This window comes from Arvicanthis niloticus, chromosome X (assembly GCF_011762505.2).
Source record: "Arvicanthis niloticus isolate mArvNil1 chromosome X, mArvNil1.pat.X, whole genome shotgun sequence".
In the NCBI taxonomy this organism is placed as follows: domain Eukaryota; kingdom Metazoa; phylum Chordata; class Mammalia; order Rodentia; family Muridae; genus Arvicanthis; species Arvicanthis niloticus.
Genome location: NC_047679.1, coordinates 31,154,107 through 31,182,069, shown reverse-complemented (window position 1 = coordinate 31,182,069; position 27,963 = coordinate 31,154,107). Strand labels below are relative to the sequence as shown.

The 27,963-nt window shown below is 39.4% G+C and overlaps 1 protein-coding gene and 1 pseudogene across 1 annotated transcript in view; one reads left to right on the top strand and one right to left on the bottom strand.

Moving 5' to 3' along the window:
* Positions 1-26,650, top strand: part of Smpx (small muscle protein X-linked) — a 52,573-nt gene extending 25,923 nt beyond the window's left edge. Inside the window, exons 5-6 of the mRNA XM_034485439.2 lie at positions 25,687-25,721; positions 26,242-26,650. The gene's annotated coding sequence lies outside the window, so the exon portion shown is untranslated. The remainder of the gene's footprint in view (positions 1-25,686; positions 25,722-26,241) is intronic.
* Positions 20,530-20,799, bottom strand: LOC117694498 (non-histone chromosomal protein HMG-17 pseudogene; annotated as a pseudogene).
* Positions 26,651-27,963: the final 1,313 nt, after the last annotated feature.

Genomic DNA, 27,963 nt, shown 5'->3' with positions numbered 1-27,963 from the left:
CCACTGACCTCAGAGTGGCAGGTAAGAATAGTTGCCCACTGCCCTATGCCCCAGAGCTACAGCTGGGAGCAGGGAGAGCTCAGAACCCACCAGGAACCCAAACACCACCCCCGTGGAATACCACTCCCTTTCCACTCCTCACCCGGTCCCTTTGGCTGGAGCAGACACCCAGCTGGGCTGCTCCCCTGTGGAAACTGCATCCTAAGACATCCTAGAGAGGCCACTGACCTCAGAGCAACAGACACCTTATCCCGAGACATCCTAGAGGAGCCACTGCACTCAGAGCAGCAAACACCTAGCTGGTCTGCTCCCATGAAAACACAATCTTCCAAGTAAGTGGTCCCAAGAAACAAGCTGGAGTAACAATTCTAATATCAAATAAAATCAATTTTCAACCAAAAATAATCAAAAAAGATAAGGCAGGACACTTCATACTCATCAAAGGAAAAAACTACCAAGATGAACTCTCAGTTCTGAACATCTATGCCCCAAATGCAAGGCCACCCACATACATAAAAGAAACTTTACTAAAGCTTAAAGCATACATTGCACCTCACACAATAATAGTGGGAGATTTCAACACCCCACTCTCAGCAATGGACAGATCATGAAAGCAAAAACTAAACCAAGACACAGTGAAACTAACAGAAGTTATGAACCAAATGGATTTAACTGCTACCTATAGAGCATTGCATCCTAAAACAAAAGAATATACCTTTTTCTCAGCACCCCATGGTACCTTCTCCAGAATAGACCATATAATTGGTTACAAAACAGGCCTCAACAGATGCAAAAAGATTGAAATAATCTCTTGCATCCTATCAGACCACCATGGACTAAGGCTGGTCTTTAATAATGACAAAAACAATGGAAGCCCACATACACGTGGAACTGAACAACGCTCTAGTCCATAATGACTTGGTCAAGGAAGAAAGAAAGAAAGGAATTAAAGACTTTTTAGAATTTAATGAAAATGAGGACACATCATACCAAAACTTGAGGGACTCCATGAAAACTGTACTAAGAGGAAAACTCATAGCTGTAAGTGCCTACAAAAAGAAACTGGAGAAAGCATACACTAACAACTTGACAGCAAACCTGAAAGCTTTAGAACAAAAAGAAGCAAATATCCCCAAGAGGAGTAGACGGCAGAAAATAATCAAACTCAGGGCTGAAATCAACCAAGTAGAAACAGAAAGAACTATATAAAATATCAACAAAACCAGGAGCTGGTTCTTTGAGAAAATCATCAAGATAGCTAAACCCTTAGCCAGACTAACCAAAGGGCACAGAGACAGTATTCAAATTAATAAAATCAGAACTGAAAAGAGAGACATAACAACAGAAACTAAGGAAATTTAAAAAATCATCAGATCCTAGTACAACGGCCTATACTCAACAAATTTGGAAAATCTGGATGAAATGGACAATTTTCTAGACAGATACCAAATATCAAAATTAAATTAGGAGCAGATAAACCATCTAAACAGTCCCATAACCCCTAAAGAAATAGAAGCAGTCATTGAAAGCCTCCCCACCAAAAAAAGTCCAGGGCCAGATGGTTTTAGTGCAGAATTCTATCAGACCTTCCAGGAAGACCTAATGCCAAATCTCTTCAAACTATTCCACAGAATAGAAACAGAAGGAACACTACCCAATTCGTTCCTTCTGTTCCTTCTGGGCTGGAATAGGAGGCTCCTAGGTGGTAAGTGGATACAATTTGAAATGTAAATATAATATCCAAAAAACAAAACAAAACAAAGAAACAAAGAAAGTGCAAGAGGCAGATAAAGAGACAGGACTAGCAGAAAGGCATAAAAATCCCCATGTATCTTTTGACCTCCTCATGCCTTTTGTTGGGAATTCCATAGACCTATCAAGGAGCTGGGGAACCTGAAGAATTGCTTGAGTTTGAAAAGCAAACAGACTCTATTTACTCCTTTACTGACTCCTTTACTCTCCTGTTGGAAAACGTGTTTGGTAAAAACATTTATGAGTAGCTTGTAGAACTTCTGTACTTTCTTTTCTCAGAACTAAGATGTATATGTAGAAACTTTGGCCCTTGATCTCAGGATACCTGTCTTGGTAGAAAGATAGACTAGATCAGAGGGCAAATGCGTCATAAGGTAGGGGTTTCGTCTTTGAAGATATCTGATGGTTGCTTTGATCCACTAAGTAGACAAAAGAGACACACAGTAGTGTTACTCTGAAAAGGGATAATCAAGGTTAGGGTCAATTTTAGGATAATGGGAAGGGATAGCCTCTAGACATATAGGATCTGTAGGATCTCCTAACAAGCCACTTGTTAGGGCAAAGCAGTTCCTTGAGGGCAATACAAATTGCCCTTGAGAGCAATTTAAGGCAGAGCAAAACAAGACTTTACAACGTGTCTATACTATCTCTTATTTTTCCAGAGGTAAAAGAGCTCACTGATAATAGAGCATTAGAAAAGAACAATGGAAGCATTAAGTCGGCAACAATGCAGCAGTTATAAGAAAAGAAATAATTAACAGGGTTAAAACCTAAGAAGAATCCTCCAATTTTTGCAAACAAACACCAGGATAATAGTCATTCAAAGCCCTGGCACTGATGAAGCTCTAGAGAAAAACCATTATCCAGGAAGTCATAGGGATTTTGCTACTCAGTGGTGAACATGGCACCCTGGCCACATGCTTTGTGGCAGACAGACATCATACGGTATTGTACTAACCTAGGACCTCTGAGAAATGGAAAACATTTTTGTGGCTTGTCATTTTTAAATCAGTACACATGGGGCATTTATGGGGTGTGATGTGGTAATTCAGTACATATAATCAAATCAGGGTGATTAGCATGTCTCCTTAAATGTTTGTAATTTTTATTCTGAGAAGCTTCACATTCTTAGTTCATTATAACATATGTAATAGACATTGTAAAGTATTGTTATTCAATTATGTTGTACCACACTAGAAACCATTACTCTCAACATAACTACCCTTTGGGAAATATTACCTAACTTTTCTCTGTTCACGTTCCTCCTACGTTTCTTAATCTCCAGTAAACAATATTCTACAATCAACTTCTGCAAAACCCATTATTTTTAGTTTCCACATATGAATAGGAACCATGTAGCCTTGCTTTTAAAACACTTAACATAATGTCCTCCAGCTCCATCCATCTTGCTTCAAATCCCAAAGACTTTCACATTTTATGGACAAATACTATTCCACTGTGTGTATATGTCACATTTTGTGTATCTATTTATCACTACATTCATCATTTCATTTTTAAAAATGCAAACTAAGGGCTGGAGCGATGTCTCAGTAGTTAATAGGACTTGATGTTCTTGCCTAGGATTTTGTTTTGGTTCCCAGTACCCACAGGGCAGCTCACAATGGTCTGTAGCTCCGGTTCCAGAGGTAGTCCCTCTCTGCCCTCTTCTTTGGGTGTGCATATGATTCACATATGTACATGCAGGCAAAACATTCATAAAATAAAAATAGAGAAATCTTTTTAAAAATACAAACTTTTAATAATTCTTAGCAATTCACTTAATAGATTTTGGTAATGTATGAAAGTAATCATTTGTAGAATTACTACCACGTGCTGTTACCAACTAGGGAAGACACTTCCATTTTGGCTAATGCAAGTCTATTTATCATGCAAATGTATAGCAAAATATATAAAGTCAAAGAAAATTTAATTTTTCAGCAAGTTGTTTGGTTTACTTTTAAAAGAACATTTATGTTCAGATGAGACATACTTGCTAATCAGCAATCATCCAGAGAGATGTCATCTCTGGAGAAGGAGAGCATAAGGTGCTCATTACTCTTAAATGGTAAACAGTACACATCACTGTCAGTCTTGTTTATTCAAGTGCTAATTTTGAGAGTGCTGACAGGAGGGCAAATTCTTGTGCCCAAATCCTTGATAAGAAGTACAATTAGCACCTACTAGCAGACTCCCGAAGTTCACCAAACAAAAGCTGACAGAAGTGAACTGAGAATAGACATTTAATAATGAAGACTTGAAATCTCTATATGCAGTAATAGGTGGGTATGGTTGCTCGTATCTCTAATCCCAACATCAAGGAAGGGAGATTGCCATGAGTTCGGGGTCAGCATGGACTATTCCTTAGTGAGCTTCAGGCCAGCTTTGGCTACAGAGAAATCCTGACTAAAAGGATCCCACTTTTAGTCAAAGGCCAAGAAATAGAAGATCTGAACAATGGAAACTAACTAGACCTTACAGGCACATATACACTACTGAACAAGTCAAGAGTGTGCATCCTTCTCCTGTACCCAAGGAACATTGTCTGTGATGTAGAATATAAAACAAGTCTTAATAAGTGCATAAGGATTGAAGTCATGTCTAATAAATCAAATTATTTAAAATTATGACTCAATAACAGAGGACAGTTTAGGAATTCACAAACTTGTGGAACTCCAATAACACATTCCAAAATAACAGATGAGTCAACAAAAATGTCACAAGAAAAATTAGAAAGTTTCTTCAGAATAATGAGAAAAATCTCCAGCTTACTGAAATATATGGGATGCAATGAAATCAGAGCTTATAGAGAGTGATTTCATATAGATCTTTGTGGCTGAAAGAGAAAATCTCACATCAATAACCAAATCAATGATAGCTCTGTACTTGGGTAATATGGTTAATATTAAATTAATTTGTGAATGAAAGCATCCTTGTGAAATGACAAAGAATATTAAGTTTAAAATCAATTTATATAGACCCTAAAGTAAAGCCGGATGGCTCATGCCCATAATATAAACACTTGGGAGGCTGTGGGGCAGGAGATTATTGTGATCTCCAGGTCAGCTTGGGCTAAAGAGTGTTATCTTGCCTTAAAACCCAGAACAAAACCCAACTAAAAAAAAAAAAATCCCCCAAGAAACCACTAAAATAATATAACAGAATCTTGGAAATGAAAAGTAATTGCCCCAAATAATTTCCTTTCTTAGTATAATACATTGACCTATTTCCTCTTATTCCCTGCATGTAAATATGAGGGACACTATAGTGAAGTTGTTAACAATATGGAGATTTGGGGGTCATAAAGGCATGGTCTCAGTTCCTTCTACCTTTGCAACTTGGGGCTCAATGTCTCTATTTTGTTAAACCATAATAAGTAGAAAATAGCATACCCTGTTTGTGGTACCTTTGAAGGCCAGAGAGATGCTTCTAGAAAAAGTGTATGTAAGCACAATGCCTAGGCTAGGCAATGACTCATATAATGAGAGCAGGGGATTTTAGCCTCTTTTCCTGACATACTGTCATTTATAGCATTTCCACAGTTTTGCATCTTGCTTTTTCCACCATACAGTTTATCGTAAGACTGATTGTTTTTATGTTGCTTTGCAGCCTGCAGGACTAAGATGATTTATTTTTCATAGTCTGATTTATCATGATTTCAGAAGCTATTCCCTCTGCAGAAGACAGAGGACTGATTTATTGATTTATATAGAACTATATGTAAAAAGGAAAACAAAACCAAAAAGCTTCTTGTAATGTCTTCTCAGTGGTTTGCTGGGCATATTTTTTTTGTCCTCAATTTTGATGTGTTCCCTGTTTTGACCCAATTACATAGGTTCTTTTCTCTTTCTCTAAAAGAAATGGTTGGAGAGTTTTTTTTTTTTTTTTAACTTTTAGTGAAGTGGCCTTTCTTTTTATTTGTAACCTCCTTTTTCTATTCTGCACTTGGTCGGGAGAAGGACAGTTTCTTCAATGTTTCTTAACTACATTAAGGTTTCAGGGTTTCATTTAGTTGTTTTGTTGTCTCATAAAGCTTTTGTGTTAGGACGTATTTATAACTTGCATAGAAACAGTTGGCTTAGGACCCAATTCTGCATATTTGAATATGCTGAGATCTAACTTTTCCTGGGCCAGAGGGCAGTCATGATTGGCACATGCTTTGCTTTCAATATTGTGTAAAGCTTTTTTCTCTATCAGTGCTTTATGAACTAGGCTATAGGATGTGTGTGTGTGTATGTGTATGTTTTGTCCCTTGGAGGACATTTGGCATTGTCTAGACAAATTGGTCTACAGGTGGGAAAGAAGACAAGGATATTGTCCCCTACACAAAGAATTATCCAACCCCAAAAGTCAGTAGTGCTAGAAAAGAATAAACCCAGTTTTCTGCTTGAGAGATTATTGTCGCATCCAGCAAACTTTCTGTTCCAAGCAGTTTCTTCAGTGTACTTTAAGATGCTAAATTTAAAAAGGCATAGGAATTAACTACCTAACATGTATAGTTTTTATCATAATTAACTTTGTGGAAATAATGCATTCAGATATAATTTTTTATCCATTAGGAAATTAGATATTTATAACATATATCTAATATATCTACCTGGGTTATACAGTTATCTCAGCAGTACTGCAAACTTTTAAAATTATTGTTACGTATTAGTAGCAAATATCAATAACCATTATAATTTCTTCATCACCATGAGCAGTCCCAATTTGTTATATGCTTGGGTACGGCTGATGCAGCATCCTGTGTTTCACATTCATATTTCACTTACCTTTTGTGTTAACCACAAGGGATGGCTTATTCATTTACGGCCCAGTAAGTGCTAAGAATGGTTATTCACTTGCACTAGAGTCACCCCACTTGGGAAGTCACTCCAGCATCTGCAATACTAGTCACCCAGTCCTTTGTATCACTGTCACCCACTGCATTCTTTAAAAAAAAAAATGTCCTTTTAGTCAACTATAATACTTTCAAATATTTTTCTGTGCCAGCTCTTAGTGAATCAAGCAAAGGCTACAAGACTGCAGAAACTGTTCCCTCCCACCAAGGAGGGTACTGAGACACAACTCTCATGTGCTGGTTTATTTGTTTCTTTGCTTGAATGTTTACCCATTCATTCATTCAGTCAGCATCTAGTAACTGTAAAGGATCCCCCAGGTTCAGAGATGATCAGGTACAGGGGATCAGAGCATATAGCCTGGCTCATAGTTGAATATGTGCAATGTTGTATGAGAACACAAGAATTTGTTGTCCCTTAAAGGTCTTAGGAAAAGGAAATGGTTAATGCCTGTAAAATGTGAAAGCATGGAAGAAAGGAGACTAAAGGGTAAATGAAGGAAAGGAAAGGAAGTGCAGGGAAGGAGAGGAGACAGAGTAGAACAAGGTTATAACCACAGGCTATGGTGTGGGCTCTGGCCAGGGTCAACCCAGCTGCTGCCGAGAAAAGCCAGGCCTCTGCAGAGTCTGCCTTTGCTCCCAGGATGAGCGAAGGCTTGTCAGGCGGGGCTGTGTTGTTCTCAAGTGTAGCTGTCTTCCAGCCATGAAGCTTTTTTTCTCCCATTCCCCTCTCACGCTGTGTTCAGCCCACGCAGAAAACCAGGAAAGTGAATTCTGGGCTGTCTAATCAGACTTGGCTGCATCGTGACAATGCTGCTCGTTTCAACTCCCCACTCATGCTGTGGCGTTTGAGAAGGCATCACGAGGAACAAATCAAGACTTGCAGATTTACTTGTGCTCCCTTGCCAGTGTCCCCTGCCTGTGAACTCATTAATCCACATGCTCTGGTTTATATCTTTATGCAGATGGTGAGGTGGTAGCTGGTTTAATCCCAGGCAGGGATGGTCAATTGGCTTCCCACTGAGTGAATTTTCTATTAAGCAGTCGACAAATTAGAGTCTCTTTCATCCAGGCAGGTGGCACCAAGGCAGCTCACAACAATTCTTGACTGCTGGAAAACAGCAGAAAGCAAGCATGCCCTATTGCCAGAAAGTCACTGGCAGCCTTCTGTTGGAGGGCCAGTGATAATTTCCTTACACCGTGGAAGACCTGCCCTGACATGATACAGCAGGAGCAGCTCAATTCTTGGCAAGCCCCTAAGATCTAGCTCTTGCCTGACTCTCAAAATAGTACAAAAGGTGCCTGGCCTTTAGTTCCAAAGACAATTCCTAAAAACTTGCCAAGCAGGTTTACTAAATGCCACGTGTTCACACATCTATTTATTCAGAATCCATTTTCATTTCTTAATCACTTTCTACATGGGCTAGGTAGAATTTACCCTGACTGGATTAGCCTTTTCCCTTCAAAATGCATGTTAGCACCACGAACTGCACTTGATCAGGAAAAATTTAAAGTATGTGTGTACCCATTGTGTCAGACACGACTACACTAGAAGTAAATGTGGAGAACTTGGAGTAGTTGGGTGTGGATGTGAGAAAGGACCTTTGCTCACAGGGGAAATGAAGAAGCAACAAGGTTTCCAGTCTGACTCAGCAAGGAGTATATGGGGTGATTAGAGCAGTCAGTTGTGATTGCACAAGATGATGTGCACAGGCTTCCTGAAACAGAATTTGCCACCTGAGAGAAGCCACTAGATACTACGTGTTCTGGTACACACTTGTACTCCATTTCCACTTATTGCTGTATTGGGATTCCATGACCACTCTGAGCCGAATGCAAATGTAAACGGTGGAACCCTAAGGACAGTGAGGTGTTATAGATGGGGTGCCTAAGACAAGCAAACACTGCAAACGTACATTGCTATTACTGTTTCTGCACTCTGCCCCTTGCTTCCAAAGCTGGGAATCGTTTCGCTTTTAAATAAAATGCCCCCTAAAGAGTAGCTCAGCCTATTTCTGTAGAGATTGGGAAGAAAGTGTGCTGAACATGAAAAGGCACTAATTATCTGTGACTAATCTGAGCTCACCCAGAGGCTCCCAAGCATCCCGGAGGACCTGCTTTTTCTTTGGCTCCTCCTACTTTGCATTGCCAGAGCCTCCGTTGTTGGTGAGATGATTTCCAGCCTGCAAGTACTCTCTTTCTCCTTGAGGAGGCGCTGCAGCACCAGTTTTCAAAGCTTGCTCGGTGGCAGTTTTCCAAAGCCCTTTGCTCCAGATGGCATTGACAGCTTTTCAACAGAGCACTTTCGGTTTTTACTGAAAACTTCAAGGAATTTTTCTCTTCTCCCCATTTTCAACTATTAAATGGTTTGTAACTTTTGGATTTTTTCCCCCTGAATGTGGTCAGTGTTAAGAACATTTAGAGATTGAGCTATTATTTTTCTGATGTCAAAGAAAAGTCGAGGTGTTTCATAGACTACTTTCTGGGCATTTTTTTTTTTTTTTTTTTTTTTTTTTTTTTAGATAGGCTTGGTAGACAAAGGCACCTCACCTATTTCAGTAATCTTTTTCATGCAAAGACTATGTAGAACCTGGTCCAGGGAATAAAATGAGAACCATGTTAGTCTGGATAACCAGACAGACTTTGGTTGTTTTCTCTATTACATCCTGCCTTAACCTTAAGTGCCCACTTACATCCAATTAGTGCCATACAGAATGGTTTCCCCTTTCTTTCCCTCCCTCCGTTCATCCCTCCCTCTTTCCTTCTCCGGCTCCCCCCTCCCTCCCTCTCTCAGTTCTCTCTCTCTCCTCTCTCTTTCTCTCTTCTCTCTGTCCATCTCCCTCCCTCCATTACTTAATTTGGCAATTGAGTAATGTTTCCATTGCAAGAAGAGGGAAACAGGCAGGCCATCATGAACAAATACAGGTGCTAATGAAATAATATGGGAACCTACAGACTTCATGAAATGGCTGCTTAAAAGGGGTATCATAAGCAGGAAATAAAGAAAAAGAGGAAAAAGCGGTTTGTTAGGGGTTTGTAAAAAATCTCTAAATCACATCTTTTAACTAGGATCTAGCAGTAGGAATAACATTTGCAAACCTCCAGACTTGATTTTGAGAATTCAAAAGTATTTCCATGTTAATTCTGTTTCAAGCCTCACATCAGTGCTGGAAGATCAGTTAGACAAGAGTTGGATTTGCAATTCATGCCTCTGTGACTTCCAACTTCACAGGGTGGAAGATTGTGGGATGTGTTGTCATTTCCCGTCAGAGAAAGATAATTTTAAGCCTGGTTATGAAGTACATCTATTTAAGTTCATATGCAATAGGGGTAATAATCTTTTCCTACCAATAATGTTGTATCATGACAGATGTATTTCAAAAGAAATCAATTTCTGCCCATATTTAGTATTTTCTTGCATCCTGTGTCTTGTGCTGGTGACCAAACCCAGGACTTTATAAATGCCAGTGCTATCACTGAGCTACCTGATGCCTAGTCAAAAAATAATTATGTCAGTGAGATGGCTCGGTGGATAAAGACACTCACCACCAAGCCTGACAATTTGAGATCAGTGTCCAGGACTTCCATGGTAGAAGAGAACCTATTCCCTAAAGATGCCTTCTAACTGCTGCATGTGAATTGTGATGCCAATAAGCAAAACAATGGAAAATCATACTTCAGCATTTATTCACATACAAGCACCAAAGCAACACATAGGCACACGCATGCATACACACACACACACACACACACACACACACACACTGACACAAAACATCCAGAATTAGGTAAATTGGGCTGAATGTCTTAATATCAGAAGTACTAGGTAGAAAACAATAGCTCTGGGGGTGGAGGACAGCTTTACTTCAGAATGCCCTAAATCACCATTCTATAAGTGAGCTCTTCTGGAAAGATTTCCATCATCACTAGCAGACAAGAAAGGTGTCTTAGATTCCCTGCAGCATCATATATAAAGCTTGCCTCTTAATACCTGCCAGGAGGCAGAGAACCTGGAAGTCATTTTGTGTCAAATTCAAACCAATAATGAACCAGTTATAGACATGCTTCCACTACCAGGAGCACGTCACTCCACCATCCCAGCTGGCTTCAGAGCCCCTGGTGGGCAGGAAGAGGAGCGCATGAGTCCAAAATGCTGATAATGCTCTTGACCAATGAAGTTTGCTAATGCATCCACATCACAGTGCTGCTGTAGCTTCTGTAACACATCCTGTCCCTGCCAACATTTCATAGCTTAGTCTCCAGTTTGCTCTCTTTCTCACTAGGTGATGAAATTCTGAAATATCAAGAGGTAGTCACCAATGACTCATCTCTTGCACTACAGGTCAACTTTGCATAATCTGCGGCAATTCTGCAGCCTTATTATTATTGTATGAACTAGGGCCACAGAGTCTGTTTTCCAGCCTCGCTCCTGACAACCTTGCTGAACATGTAGGAGGCAAAATGCCAAGAACCTTGAGTTAGGTGAAATACAAAGCTGTCTCCATTAAAAATCAAAACAGCTCTGCGAATTTTGGCAGACACTTTCCAACCTGCCGAGATCATTGCAGGTTTAGATTCTAGAATCCAACAGTGTAGTTATTTTTCCTGGCTGACTTTGCATGGATGGCCTGCCAATTCAAGAAGAAAGCCTTTTCCTATTTTTAACTGAGATCTTGAGGAGAATGGGGACCATGGCAGCACCAAGGACAGCATTCTTGGCAGGGGCCTTGGCGTATGAAGAAAACTCTTAGATGAGAATGATGATTTTCAATTAAAACTATTTTTAAGTTAGCATACAAAACCGTGGGGTTTGCTGTGACATTTTCATCCATATGCAATATTGTACTTAGCTCACATTTTCTCCTTACTCCATTCCCACATATGTCCTCTCTGCACAAATATGCCTTCCTTTCTTTCCCCAAACAGTCTCTCAAAATTTTACGTTAAAATTATCTGGAAGGATTGCTGAGTCTTAGACTTCTGGGCTAAAACTCAGTGTTGAGAATGGGTCCAGGAATGTACATTTGTGACAAGTGTTCATGGTGGTCATTGTTGCTACTGGTATTGGGTTGTGGATTATACTTAGAGAGTCACTAACATACCATGTGCCTATCCATCCACCTACCCAGGTTTATAGCCAATATTCAAATGTGTAGTAAGAAGCTTTGTCAGAGTTTCTCACTGAAATTCAGATAAATTACAAATCCGTAAAATAACCACAAATTCTTATTATATTATTTCCAATGATCAGTCTCTGTTCTAAGTATACATGTGACTCAAAAAAATGCATGTAAGGATGATGTCATTGTATAAGTGAGAAAACAGGGGAACAGAGCACATATATGCTTTGTCTCAATGTGGCACAGCTAGACAGTGTAGAAGCCAGGATTCAGGCTGGGCAACACTTAATCATCTCCTAAGCAGGCTTTCTGGGTGGCAGATAGGACAGCTCCCAAGTAGTTTAATAGTCTTTGTATATCACAAGAGACAATCCTCATATAAATGATGAGGATTTCTGCCAACGTTATAGATTTACCTACTCACTACTTAGACTCATAGATACACTCTTAATTTCTATAAATGTTTATTAAGTACTTCACAGTGCTATAAGTCAGAGGTTGGCGAATCACAGCTCAGTATGACAGTGCCTCTTCTTTCTAAAATTCTGATGAGGGTTCTATATTTATATACATTTGTAAGAATAATACAGAAAATCTTCTGGATGAAATAATTGAGATGATAAGAAATCATTTTGCCACTTCTATGAAAATATACCTTTAATATGTGGGGTGTTTGTGTGGGTATGTTCAAATACTTCTGGAGGCCAGAGGTCAGCATTGGATGCCTTCCTTGATTACTTTCTACCTTGATCCTTTGAAACAGGTTTCTCATTCAATCTAGAGCTTATTCATAAAGGCTAGACTGGCTGGATATTGAGCTAAAATGATCTACCCATCTCTGCTCCCTCTTGCTCTCCATGCCTGGGTTACAGCTATGCCAGTCTTTTATGTGGGCATTGGGTATCTCAGGCCCTCAAGTTTGTGTAACAGACATTAAGTCTATTATGAAAACATTTCTAATGAAGGCTTTGCTAAGTTCTAGGCATGCAATAATACAAAGGAGCTGGATTTGATAATCTTCATTCAAACATACTTTTATGGATGTAAAGTAGTGGAAGTAAAACAGAAAGGAGGCTCTAAATTTGAACACTTTTCCTATCCAAGAGCAGACAGAACCAAAAGATCACAGCTACTTGGATAAGTGATAGACAGCTTTAAAGCATATTTTAAAATATTATGACATAAGAACTGAAGTTGATTTCTGAACAATTGAGTTGTCTAGGCTTGGGCTCTGGGCAAGAATCACTTTTTTTAATTGGATATTTTATTTATTTAGAATACAGATGTCATCCCCTTTCCCCATTTTTCCTCCCCAGATCCCCCTATCCTATACCCCCTCTACCTTTATGCTTTTATACCATTCTGATTACATGCATGTATTAAGGTCAGTTCTAGGTTGAGGGTCTAGCAATACAATAGATGCAAACAGTCAAGGAATAAGCAATACAATAAACACAAATAGTCAAAAAGAAAGCAAGGCAATAAACCCAGTTACGTGAACACTCCCATGATCACTGTTTCTAAGGGCTTATCAGGATGACCAAAGTATCTGAGCCTACTTCCCTGTCCTAGCCCAAGGTCATTTTCATGTCTGAAGCCTACTTTCTTGTTCTAGCCTAAAATTTAGATTCCTGTCTGGAATTACTTCTTTGTTCTGGCCTAATATTTAGATTCCAGCCTGAGATTACTTCTTTGTTGTAGCCTATGATTTAGATTCCTGCCTGAAATTACTTCTTTGTTCTAGTCTAATGTCAGATTCCTGCCTGAAGCCTACTTCCTTGTCCTTGGCCAATGTCATTGTATTCCTGCCAAGCAGCTCCTTTCCTTGTCCTTGTCCCATGTCAGCTTCTTGCCAAGCAGCCCCAAAGGCTATCCACCTCTCCCCCTTTTTTATTTCATTAACAACACTGAGCCTGTCTTAGGTCCTCTGTTCTGACAAGAATGCCTTCCTTAGCTGTCATGGAATATGCATTTTGAAAGGCAATGCATTTCTGTCTTAGGTTGATAAGGCTCTGTGCAGACTCTTACCCATTCTTGGCTTGTCAACCTGTTAAATTTATAACTCTGTCTGGGGGCCCATTCTCAGTTTCAAGTCATGTACTTTGGCTGCCAACCTGTTGATGTAGTTAGAGACAAGCTTTAACACAATGGGCAGGAATAGAAGTATTCCCAGGACAAGAAGGGCTAGATAGCCCAATCAAGCTATATATGCCATTCCTGAGGTTTGACCAAAATGGAAATACTAACCTCAGGCCATGGACAATTTTATTGGCATTATCGGCAGCATCAAAGGTCAATAGAGCAGCATTCTTTAAATTCATAGTCTCACTATGCAAAGTTAACACACCCAGAGAGGTGTTAGGATTATTCCAAATATCCTACAATTGTCTTTAAACTTTTTTAAAATTATAATGACAATCATTGTGAATGTCAAAAGTAACACTACTCCAATGATATTTGTCATGACACTTGGGATCGCTCCTAACTCTTGAACCCCGAATCTCCTTCAGATAATTTGAATAGGCTATAGAGCATCATCCATTGTTTCAGATACCTTTATAAATTCTTTTGTATACTCAATACATTAATAACATGTTTTTGCTAGATGGTTAATAAAAATAGTTGTCTTAACTCCTTGTGTTAGTGCTATTGCAGAAGCAGTTGGTGCTAGCAATTAATGAAATTAAAGCTGTTATACCAGCAATAATAAAGCCCACTAATTTCTTACTTCTGCTTAAAGCCTAAGTCACTTCTTCCAGCACTTTCAAGCTATTTTTCAGTGAATCAAGGTTTTTTAATACTCAGGGCAGTAAGACAAAAGCTGGTTGATAGACCCCAGTAACAGACATGCCAGGTTTCAACACACTAACACAATTGGAAATTACACAGTCAATGCAACTTACAATAAATACTATAGAAGAGACAAAAAAGAAAGTGAGGGAAATGATTCTAGCCTAGTGTGGTCAAGATATAAGCTGGAATAAATCTTCACAAGACCACATGGTCTAGTCTCAGGGTGATACATTGCTGGGTAGGTGTTGATGACTATCATCAGTAAGTTTTTGTGTCTTCCCTGGGGACCTCACCCATTGGGCTGCTTTCCTACCATAGCAACTGGCTTGCCACAGACCCAAGTCATCCAAGCAAGCAAATTCTTTTGTGATCTAGTGCTGCAAGTCACACTCTGTCACTTTTGTAATACATTATTAGGGGCTATTTCAGAATTATTTTTTGAGAGGACAAAGTTCCAGAGAAGAAAGCCCTAAGCCGTATAGATATTTGCTAAATCACACACACACACACACACACACACACACACACACACACACACACATTTGCTGTACTTTCGTCTGTAAAATTCCTTAACCATCATTATCAACTTTACCCAGGACTATTTGTCCTCCACTTCTTTCTTCTCCCTCCTTCTCCTTCCTCCCCTTCCTTCTTCCTCTTCCCTTTTCTCCTCTTTGCTATCTCCCTTCTTCTTCTTCCTTCTGTCCTTCTCCCTTTCTCTCATCCCTTCCTTTCCTCTTTCCCTCCCCCTCCCCTCTCTTCTCATCCTCTCTCCTCTTCTTCCCTCCTCCTTTTCTTTCCCCTTCCTACTCCTCCTCGTTGTCCTCTTGCTATAGGGTATTACTTTATAGTCCTGAGTTTAACTTGACATGCAGACCAGGATGGCCTCAAACTGATGATCCTCCCCTACCTCCAAAGTCCCAATATTAGAGGCATGTGCCACTATGTCTAGTTTACTATTTTGTATATGTATTAGAAACATTAAATTCTCTTTACCTAGGAAAAGATAGGAAAGATTATTTATAAGCATGAAAGTACTTTTCCTGATGCCCTTAGCAGATGAAACCACTATAAACTGTATCTTAACAAAGAGCAACAGAGATATGATTTCTTTGGGTCTTTGAGTCTTAGGGAGTAGGTGGTTGTGGGGGCTACAAAATGAACTAAAAATTTTACATGTGAGATAGATTTAAAATTTTCTTCACTTTCTTTAACTTCTTCCATTTGCAGTTATTTTCTTGCCCTCTCTTTTGAATTCTGAGGACAAAAATTAGAAAAACCAACAAAACCAGTAAAATCAAAATGATGGTTCAGCCCTAAGAACTCTCTGCAAGAAGCACAGCATTTTTTAAAAAAAAACAAACATTTTTTAACATATACAAACACATTCACACCCACATATATACAGGCTTTAAGCACAAAACTGGAAACTGGTAAATATTATCAGTTCACTCCAATATCCTATTTGGTATAGTTATCTTCTAAGAAAGGAAGTAAGAAAGAAACCCCTTGTATATTCTTTATCCTTTTAAGTCAGTTCAAAAATGACAAGGCCTGTCATCCTTGATCAACTTATCTAGTCAGGAGACATGACACCTTTCTCACTGCCTGACCTATTTTGTCTAATGGGGCTGGCTCCTTTGCCCTCTGACAAGCTACCTTTTCTCTCAAGTTCCATTTATAGCAGGGTTTTATTAATGTTTAAATTGTTAGGAATGGATCTGTCTCCCTCACAAGGTCTATTTTCCCTGTTCAAAATTAAGCCACGGGTCCAAGAGTCTGTCCATTTCTACATTATTTAAAGTAAAATCTCTCCTGGCCCTTTGAAGTGATAGATAAGTGCTCAGTATTAATTCTAACTGCATGCCCCAGAATCTTGTCAGTTAGGAGCTGTCTTATATTTACTACCCCAAGTAATGTTTCCACGACCCATGAGAATTTTCTTCAACATTCCATGGAATAATGAGATTTGGAATTGAAATGCCCTTCCCCCCCCCCCCCCGAAATTCAGTTTTCTACTGAGTTCTTAAGTCCTTTTTTCCCCTATAGCTTAGTTTTAGCCCACTCATTTTTTAAAAATATGATTTTATTTATTACTACTATTATTATTGTTGTTGCTGCTTTTTTGTTGTTGTTGGGGTGTATGTGTGTGTGCTAGTGTGTGAGAGTGCATATGTATATGGTACACACATTTCATGGCACCCATGTGGAGGTCAAAGGACAGGAGGCCATGCTCCCCTTCCTCCATGCGTGTTCTGAGGATTGAACTCAGGTCAACAGGTTTGCATGACAGCCCAGTCATTTTGATGGCTGTCAAGCCCTCTGTTAGCTTCCTTCGTTTCTCCTCTCAGTAAATTTAGTTCTCTCTCAATTATTAACATCAAGAGCTTGAAGCTGAGATGATGCAAACTGGAAATATTGCTTGGAAGACAGAGGAGGAAGAATGTGTTGATTTATAAGCTTTGTGTGGATCTTTGAGAATAATAGCATAGTTCACACTATGTGGGAGGCAGTCTGCAAAATGCTTTAATGTGTTATCCTCATAACCATCAAATGAGCTTGACACTGTTATTTTTCAATCAATCAATCAATCAATCAATCAAAAAACTGGGGCTCACATGGTTAGATAAGTTGTCCAGGGTGCACAGGTAGAAAGCAGGGGAGCTGGGATATGCAGGCTGGGTTTGGTTTCCATGACAGGGACCCAGAAAACATGACCAAATCTCTAGTCAAGAGCTCAGGCAGGATGGGCTAAGGGTGTTAAAGCAGTTTCTCTGATGCATTGATTCCAAGCATTCATCAAAGCTTTATTTCACAGCGGCTTAAAGAGGCTACAGAAATCCTGTTCAAATCTAGGAATAAAAAGTGAGGCTAGCAAACATTGTGAGCCCGGGTACAAGTGATCATTAAACTCTGTTACAAGGCAAATTTAGCAAAGCAGGTAAATCTAATTTTCCAGAAGGGACTCTTAATCTCATTAAGTTTATCAGAAAATCTCTCAGGTTTTATTGGCAGTGCTTCCCAGAAGAAACCTTTTATTACACCAGAGACCAAATGCTTTGTTCTGGCTCAAGTTTGGAAGCATTTTCTTTCACCAGAAACAGCTCTCTCTAGACTGGGGTTTATCTTTCCCCTCTGTATTGTTGACTTTAAAGGCCAGACTCTGCTGTGAGGATTACACAAGGATGCTTGCTTATACCATTGGCACTCCTTCCTCTTTGTCTTCAAATATCATCACATGTCTATGGTGAGCTGGCAAACTCTGGTTAGAATCACCTCTCTTAGGCCCTTTGTTTCCCATGTATGGTCCCTGGAACAACAGCACTGCCCTTGGAAGGTAGGGAACATATACAATTTCAAGCTCTATCCCCAGAGCTTATGTAGCCAGAATCTGCAGTTTAATAAGATCTCTAGGGCATCTAGACACTGAAGTGTGAAGAGACCTTCTAGACCTGTGGTTGTCAACCTTGGCTTCACATTAGAGTACGTAGGAAACTGTAAAAACTGATTGAACCCCCAGAGAGTCTGGTGTAATTGCTCAGGAGCAACCTGGGCTTTGGGATTACAAACAAATCTCCAGGTGATTCTCGTGAACAGCCAATCTTGAGATTCTAAGTTTTAAAAAAAATGCCCACGCCATAGGAATGATTTACAATAGCCTATAAATGGGCCCTTTAAGATCTGCTATTTTTTCTTTCTGCGAACCTCATTTTCTGACCCTTTAACTTTTAAGAATATGTAGTTAAAATATTTTGGTGAAGCCAGGCATGATATCACATGCTTTAATCCCAGCAGTCAGGAGGCAGAAACAGACAGACCTCTGTGAGTTCAAGGCTCTGAGTCAAGGCTAGTCTGGTCTAGGTAGAGTTCTAGGAAAGCCAGAGCTATCGAGTAGAGAGACCCTGTCTAAAGAAATATTTTTGTGATATCTTGAAAAGTTAGGATTAGCCTTTAAAATAGTTGAATAATTGGCAGTGGGTGGAGGATTAAGGCATTACTTATGCTTCTTAGCCATCCAAATCATCTTTCTAGTTTTTGATAATTAATATTTGAACTGAAAAAAACACCAACAGACAACTCTGTCAAAAAAAGGGGCTTAGGGACTGGAGTTCAGGTGGTAGAGTGCTTGCATTAAGCCATAAGATCAGTCACCACAACCATATACCTGTCATTTTCTGGAGTGGTTGGTTGGAAACATTCACAATTCAAGGCCATTCTCAGCTACATGATGAGAATGAGTTCAAGCTTGTCTGGGATGCATGAGAAATGTCTGGAAAAAGGGGATCCCCCCCCCATGAAATGTATAGTTATATAAAGATCTACAAGTTGGGAATCGAAACACTAACATCTTAATCAATGGTTAAAGGAAATGTACTCACAATATTACTTGTATTATTTTTTCCATTTATTGTTCATCATACCAGTGTATTTCTTGTATTTTGTCCAGTAGCTGTGCCAGTTTACCTAATAGAATTATTATTGGACATGTGGTTTCTTAATATTTTTCAAAGGCCTGAAAGGATTACTATTTTAGCAGAAAATTTAAATCAAGCCACTGTAATTTGGGGATTACATATAAATTAAGAAAAAATACTCATCAAGGGGATGAGGGTGTAACACTTGTCAAAGAGAATAGGGGTATAAATTAATGGTAGACTATTTCTTATTCTGTGTGTGGCTCTGGATTCAACCTCTAGCCTCAAGAAAAAAAGAAGTGTAATGAGAACAAACAAGAGAACCCCTATCAAACTATACATCTGTTATTTGTTTATTTGTACAGTTTTAAAAACTCTGCTAAACTCTGAGAAGATGAAAAACTTATTTATTCAATATTGGTATTCATTTGAACAAATACAATAACATTTAGGTCAGAGTTTTAAAAAGATTTATTTTTTTTATTTACGTGTGTGCGAGGGCATGTATATGTGATGGTGGGGGGAGGGGTGTACACATGTGCATGCAGAAGTCAGAAGATCTCCTGGAACTGAAGTTAATAGGCAGTTGAGAGCTTCCTGACATGGGTGCTGGAAACTTAACCAGGTCCTCAGCATTGAACATGGGTCCTTGGTAGGACAGCAAGTACTCTTAAGTACTAAGCTAACCTTCCAGTCATATAAGTCAAAGTTTTGATACACTACAGATCTTTTTTTCCAAGCCTAACTGTAACCAGCTTTATTAAAGATATTTTTCATGGGTAATTATGGTATTTCAGGTAGTACATGGGCAGACAATCAACAATATACAATAACTTCCAAATTCCCTTCTTGTATAGACTACCCAAATCAGAAAGCCAATATAAAACCCAATGAAGTCTTCATTCAATGCTTTGAAAAGGGGGAAGTAGCTTAGAATGAGGGTTGACATTTCACATTAAAGATGTTGTTTAACAACTTTTCACAAGTAGACCCTTGTCCCAGTCTGTGGGGTGGTGAACCAGGATCAGAGGACCTGGAAGAGAGAACTGGGGGAACAAGGGCACTCAAAGAATGGACAGCAAGACTGACTTTCAGGAAATGAACATGGCAGAATTATCAATCTGAAGATCCAAAATCTTTAATAAAAGGAACCAGCACTCTTCTGAGGATACTCAATGAAGTCACTGCAAAGTCCACGTAGCCCAATAGACTGAAAAAAATTTTGGGAGTAAGCTTCCAACAAGTCTCTGGTTTTAAGGGAATTCAGTCTATGTTGATGGTACAGGGGAAAGAGGATATAAAATTAATTTAGAGTTTTCCCAGACCACAAGGCATTTTGTGCTTTGGTGGCCACCTATGTCAAGACCAGGATGTCTCTCCTGGAAGCCAACTGAAGCCTTTCCAAATTATCAGTCCAGCTTGGGAGATATTTTGTTAGTGATACATCCTCCTCCCCGCTCCCCCCCGCCCCCCAACAATGAAGTGTTCTGTGTGCTAACAATATAGCTTAAAACAAAAGTAAAACAAAATTCTGCATTTTTATAAAACTTGATAAAAAATAGTATTTCAAACTGTACGGTCACCAGAAGCACACAGTTATCAAAAATGCACATAGTCATTTGGCGTCTCCAGCACCTTCAGCTTTCTCTGCCTGGTCTGTTTTGGCATCTTCATTTTCTGCAGGATTATTTGCATCTTTACTGGCATCGGCTTTCCCCTTCTTCCCCTTGGGTACCTTCTCTCCCTTCTTTGCAGGGGCCATTTTAAGCTTAGGCTCTGGCTTTGGAGGAGCAGGTTTAGCAGACAACCTTGCAGATCTCTGTTGCTCGTCCTTCACCTTGGCTTTGTCTCCTTTAGCACCCCTTTCAGCCTTTCTTCTGGGCATGGCAGTGGCAGGGGACGTCAGCGCTGAACATAGGTATATTATAGCAGCATGCTGGTTTGGTCCATTCAGGGGTTGTCTTCATTGCTTCTTCCTACATTACAGATCTATTTCTTTCTATCTGTTATCTACACACACATATGTATTTCTTTGTATCCTGTTATTCCACTGCTGTACTGATGAATGTACACCAAGCTGTACAGCCTGTGCAGATTACCTATTCTCATTTTAGGAAAGTTTTAAAAAAAAATAATTAAGCATAGGTGAAAGAGCTTTTAGCCTTTAGCTAGTTACAATTCTCTCAATGCTGAGAGTTTGAACTGTTCGTCGTGATCATTGTTAATATAGGAGAGTCAATCAGCTTTAAGATGGTCTCTAGGACAATGGTTTTCAGTCATTCAGTAATGAAAGAAAGCAGGGATACCCACTTTTTTTCGTTTTCCATTAATTATATGTCAAGACATTGGCTATTCATTGGGATTGTTCTAGAACCTATGGTTGCTACAGACCATTGTTTGACAGCTTTAAGAGGATTCTGGGTATTTTTAATATAAACACCATTGTCTCTAGTCCTAGAGTGTTAAGGCATACATGATATCGAAGGCTTTTTTTTTATCTTTGGAAAAATCTTTATTCAGACCATCATCCCCTCAACTTATCATGTTGTCCACTCCACCCTTAGAGGTTCCTGAGCTCTGCTCTACTGGAGATTTTGTCATATACTTTATTAAAACACTTCTAATATTTGACTTACAGTTTTGTTTCAGTGACTTTATGAGTCTTTGTTTCAGAAGTTAAAAAGATTTCTGGGCTTGGGGTTGTCCAGATAGAATTATAAATGGCACACACCTCTTCTCTGTCTGTGGGTCTATGGTATCCCTTACATGCTGTTATTGTAGCTTGTACTACTGACCTCATGGTGTGATCATGATGACTATATAGGAATATACCTTGTAAACTCTAGAAGATTCCACAAATGCTAGGACCTTGTCTTATTTTTGCTAATTCCCCCAATACATGAGAAAGTTTGAACCAGTGTGCTCTGAGTACATGGTTAGCCATTGCAAATGAAACCAGAGCACAAGGCACTGCCTGTCTTTGAGTGTCACTACTCTTGAGTGTCATTGTGTTTATGGCTGTATGATTTAGCACCACATAGGAGGGAGTAATTGCTACACCACCCACAGAGTGTGTGGTTAAAGGAACAAATGCAGACAAGTGTTGAGTGGACTCCATTTCCCATATGATGTATGTGGGATCACAGTGACTATGAGTAAGGCAGCTATAAATGGGTCATGGTTAGGCGTAAACATCACATGAGCCTCAGCCTGGACATAGAATGACACCGGGGAGGTATTTAGTATATTTCTTGCACCAGCCAAAATGTCCCATGTCCAAAGGCAGCTGGAGCTTGGGCTTCGGGCTTTTAAATTTTTTTTTTTTTTGCGGGGGGGGGGGGTGGGGGGAAGAAAAGACATATTGAGTAATTGGTTTTAGCAGGGCACTTCACTTTCCTTGCATGAGGCTAGGACACAGCAGAATCACAACTGTTGTCTAGGTGGCAAAGTACTGTGGCCCTGGCGATTGCCCAACACACTTGCATTCCAACACCCTGACAAACAAGTGTGCTTTACAGCATGGGCAATTTTAGCTCTGGATGTCTTCCCATTGATTCCATTTCTAAATTAGAGCCCTGACTCAGAGAAGAGAGTCCTGGTCTCTTGATTCTTGACTTTTTGTATTCTGGTATCTGCCAGGCATTCCCAGACACAGTGAGTCCCATGAGGCCAGTGATACAGAATCTACTCCTCTGGGATTTTGTAGTCCAGGGAAGATTATGTCTGACTTTATCTATAAACGCTTCTGTGCCTGGGATCACTGGGCCTCTTAAATTCTATGGGAAGGGGTCTTGGTAGGCTACAAGGTGGTCTATAAGACAATTTTAGTATTTCCACTGTCTTGCCTATTACTTCCTGCCTGGCTCCTACAGGAACAACTGGCTGTCTCTATATAGACAGAGGGAGTAGTGCCTAGCACATACTAGCTAATCAAAGCTGCTACCATTGCCATCAGCTCTTTGTCTACTCTTATGTCAAGTACAGGCTTGTGGCATAGATCCAGTATCCCCCTGTTTTACCAAGGTTTTTACTGATTTTGCTCTTAGTCACAGTAGGTAAGGGAAAGAGCCTAGTTCCCTCGAGGCTAGTGAAGCCTAAATAATATTTCTCAGGAAAGCCACAATTTCACCTAGCTGGGAAGATGCCTAGTGATCAGAGTCCACATCAAGCCTGTCATATAAATGGTACCGTTTTTGGGTTACAGACAGTGCTTTACTGTCTGGACATTTTTCAGCAAGAAATCGCACTTCACAGAATATGCTTCAGTGACAATTTGCTATGGATCATCACCCCTTTTATGTTGTTCAGAGAAGTCCAAGGAATGTTTGAGCTTCAAGGTCAGCTTGTCATGGACCTCTCACTTAGCCAGAAAGGCTGGCCATATGTCACCCAGCACAGCGTTCACTGCAATAAATTGAATGTAGCATACTCTAGGACTCTGGGGTCTAGAGAAGAATTGACAGCACAGTAGGGACATAGCACATCAAATCATCAGTCCTGGTTTATTGAATCTCTGACCCCTTGCTCATTCCTGCAGCCTTACATTGAAGAGTGTGAGGTTATCTGTAACTACAACTCAGTTCTCATTTCTCCAGTGGTCCAATTCGTCAGTCCTGAGGTTCCTGTGTCAGGTACAGTCGACCAGCAATCAGATAGAAACAGAAATGGCTAGGACATGTGCATACCCTTCAGAAAGTCATAGCCTGGGGCAGGAGAATTATAGTGGGAAATGCAAGGGGAAGGAGATGGTGCACATGAGCAGACTTATACAATTCTGTGGGTCACATGCTACATGTTGATGGCATGGAGAGAGAGGTAGGGTTTCAGTCTAAAGTTGTAAGCAGAAGGCAGGAAGTCTGTTGGCCTCATCATGTTGCAAAAGTGGTCCATATGTGCTTCAGTGAACTCAGTGGGCATAACTATGAGAAGGGATGATAAGAGATAGGACCAGCGTGGCACACTAGTATAAGTCTGTGAGACAGCCAGTCAGTGATCTACATGTCATCTAGAAATCCAGGACAATGAAAAAAGTGGCATCTTACTTCCCCATGGTGACTTTTGAAAGTTGCTAGAAAAAATAAAACAAAATTCCCTTAAATATCTAACAGTGCAATAGATAAAGAACAGGTACTGTTAAATATACAAGGGAATGCAATTCAGTTTTGGAAAGTCCTTACTGTAGGACATGGATGAACTGAGCGGTATTACGCAAAGCGAAACATACTACTCACAGAAAGACATACACTATACAATTTCATTTATATGAGACTCCTATCTAACTTGTCAAACTCACAAAAGCAAAGATTCTTGCTAGGGGATTGTGGGAGAAAAAAAAACCAAGTGATTACACATTAATAGATATAAAATTTCATTTAAACAAGACGAATTATCTTTAGAGATGTATTATACGTTTCACCTAAGCCAAACACATTTTTATAATTAAATGTTTGTTGAAAGTAGATTTCATGTTGAATTCTTACCACAAAACAATATCAAATTCTACAGAAATTCAAGAGGCCATTTCACTTTGCAAATATTGATGGCTTCCAGCTTTCCCCTCTAGTTCAAAGTCATCCAAATCATCCTTGTTAGTAGACAGGAAAGAGCCTCCGAGTCAGCACACCTACGTTAAAATCTGACTTTTTTCCACTTAGAAGCTGTGAGGCTTTGAGCAAGTCGCTTAGTTCTCTACATTTCATCTCAGTAAGGAGAACAACGCAGCCCACATCACGGCCACGCTACAAATGTCAGAGACCACGTAGGGCTCTGCAAACTCTACAGATGCATACTGGGAAGCAAAGCTTTCTAAAAGATGTCAGATGCATACTTCTCCTCAGGGCTCACAGACCATGTCTGGGTTCCATGACTCCCACTAGCTATAAGAGAGATGGAGAAATAGACTACTTGGCTCACCAACTTTTGAAGTAGAGAAGAAAGCAAGGGCCGTGGAGAGAACCAAGCCTGAGTTTTTGCCCCAGGAGACATTTCACCCTTGCCTGCAGATTTTTTTTTTAAATACAGTCATTGGTAATAAAAATGTATTTATTCTACTCAGAAACAATTTGTTCCACTCACATAAGCAAAACACATGAAGAATAGCACTAAAGCCAAATGGAAAACGAATGTGTTGATACTTGAGACTTGCTACGAAAAAGCTTCGAAAAGAAATGGCACAATATTATTAGCTATTGCTGCCTAACAAATAGCTCCCAAAGCCAATGATTAAAACAAAAGATGTTTTCCTTTTGGCTCATGTGTTTTGTGTTTAGCAGATCTTGGTTGTAGTCACTTCTGAGTCTTCGGGTCTCAGTCTTCTGGAGCTGTGTGCTAGGTGGGGGCTGGTTGAGGCCGTTTAGCTCTTTGCTACCGGTTCCTCTTTCTTCTGTGGTCAAAGGTTTGCCTGGGCATACTCTTGTTATGGCAATAGCAGAGGAACAACTAAGCAAGCAATAGCATGTGATACTTTTAAAGGCACGTCTGCTTAATTTCCTTGACCAAAGCAAATCACATGTCTGGACTCAGGCCTTAGAACATATACCCTACTCACAATGGTAGGGAACTATAGCTACATGGCAGTGGAAATGGACAGAGAAGAGGGTGAATTTTTTTAAAGTCATGAATGAAAACTTTTACCAGGCTAGGTTTTACCAAGTCATGGTTTTAAAGTCAGCATACATTTTTAAATTCTTTGCAATAACATCATCCTAATTTAGTCTGCAATTATTTCTCACTCGAACCAAAGCTGATGGCCAAACTATGCCTTGTTTCACAGGTCACATTGGATGCTTAGAAGTGGGAGATGCATTTGTAAGTAAAAATGGGGTCTTACGCCTCATTTGACTTGTACTTATCATATAAGTTATATAAGCTGACCCTAAAAATATCTTTATGAAAACTAAAGCAAATGATAAGCTCAGAGGATACTTCATTAAGTGACCTAAGCTAGATACAGAAGAAGGATGCTATGTGATCTCACTTGTATGTGAAATTTAAATATTGAGTTTGAAGAAGCAGAAGGAGAATGTTGAGAAGACACAAAATGTCAGTTACATGGCAGGAATGTTGTGCCGCATGGTGACTACTGCTAATAATGTATTACATGTTTGAAAACTGTTAAGAGAGTAGATTGTCAGTGTTCTAACCACAAAAAATGTGTGAGTTGTTATAGATGCTAATTAACTTGATTTAATCACTTCATGGTGTATGCATATATCAAAACATCATATAACATTGCATGGTAAATATACAGTTTCTGTTTGTTAGTCATATCTTAATACAATTAAAGAGAAAAAAAACCCTAATGATATGTTTGCTTTTTCTTTTGCAGGGTTTTCCCAAGGAAGAAAACAATGGGTTGAAATAAACAACTTCCTGAAAATTTTATATATTTGTATGATGATCACGAACCTCCTGAATGCCCAAGACTCTAGCAAAAATATCCTGTTTGTACATTTATATTTCTTCCTTCTACTTGGTTGCATTTCTCACCTTAGCTACATTTTTGGCACCCTGCAGAGCAAATCAGCACATGAATTTACCACCTGGGGAGTGTGGTTTTGAGGAGAGATGTGATTTTTATGGAGGGGATATGGCAATGTGCATGCAGTGATTTTGATGTTAAGTACTATAAGTTACTTCCCACAGTCTTTTGGTCAATATTTGAAATGTCTTCTTCACCTTTTAAATGATCTCAGTTAACTTTTTATGAGTTCAAATAAATATTTGAGTAAACGTAACATATGAATCTACTTCAAATTAATTTTCCTATCTTTAGATAGCTACATGTAGAGAGAAATATGATATACCAGGCAGTCAAATACCATATTGCCTATGTGGGGACTTCTGAGTTATTAGGTACCATGGAAAACACTATGGCTGGCTGAACATTGCATATGAATTTAAATATTGCATGAGGAATTTTGTACTGATGCTACTTCCCATCCAAGGATGACCTGGACGTTGAACACATTTCAGTTCCATGAAGGATCAGAAATCTTATAATCTAGATAAAACAAAGTTCATTTTAAGACCCAGTAAAGTAAAGCTGAGTTATGGAAACAGAAGAGATGGGTTGATCACATGATAGCTATGCAAAAGAAACAAACTGTATATCCTGCCAAGATGGAGATTTATCCAGACAGCAGTGCAGGCCTGTAATACCAACACTTGTAAGCTGAGGCAGCAGACTCACTGGGTCAAAATCAGTCTGGGATACATATCAAGGCTCTGGACCAAAGAGAGGAGGAGGGGAAAGGGAAGCAGGAGGGGGATAGGGTGATAAATTTAATTAATGCCTAGTACTATTATAACCCAAGAAGAAGCATATGAGTGAGGGACCAGATTATCAAACACCAGACTATGTGAAAACCAAATGTGTCTCCCTACCCTGTATGAACAGATCTTAGCAGTATTTCTAGAGCTGAATAATTGCTCTAGTTGCTTCAGAGCAAGTCACTACCTATGTACTTCTGAATGTCACAAGTGGAAAAGACTCTCTTGCATTTCGATTCCATAGAGGCTGTTTTCCAAAAGAAAGATTGGCTGGTTATCTTGTGGGCTCCCACCTACTTGGGCTCCCAGGTGTTTTGCCAGACTGTGGTCTGTCTTGGTCATCTCCATCTAGTATACATATACTAGGCAGTGAACATCATACTATGCCAGCCTATCTTCTGCAGGCACAGCAGGTCCTAAGTGATATGTGACTGTGTCGCCTCAGGCTATCTATCTCCTTCCTCTCTGGGATGGTTTGCTAGGGCTATAAAATTTACCTCAGTGCTCACTTTGTTTAAATATAGATTATCTATGTTCTGATTCAAAATTAAAGTCTAGTTTAATGTCATAAAAACTATCTTCACATTTTAATAAGTCTTTCAAGGCACATTTGCAGTATAATACAGAGTAAAGCTATGAGACAAGTTCAATGGATTTAGGAGAACTTTGAATTCAATATGTATGCTATGTTGTTAGGTTTCAAATTCACTATCTATATGATACAGAAAGTTCTATATTGAATTAGTCATTGGACAGTGCATATGTTATAGGAAAAGAA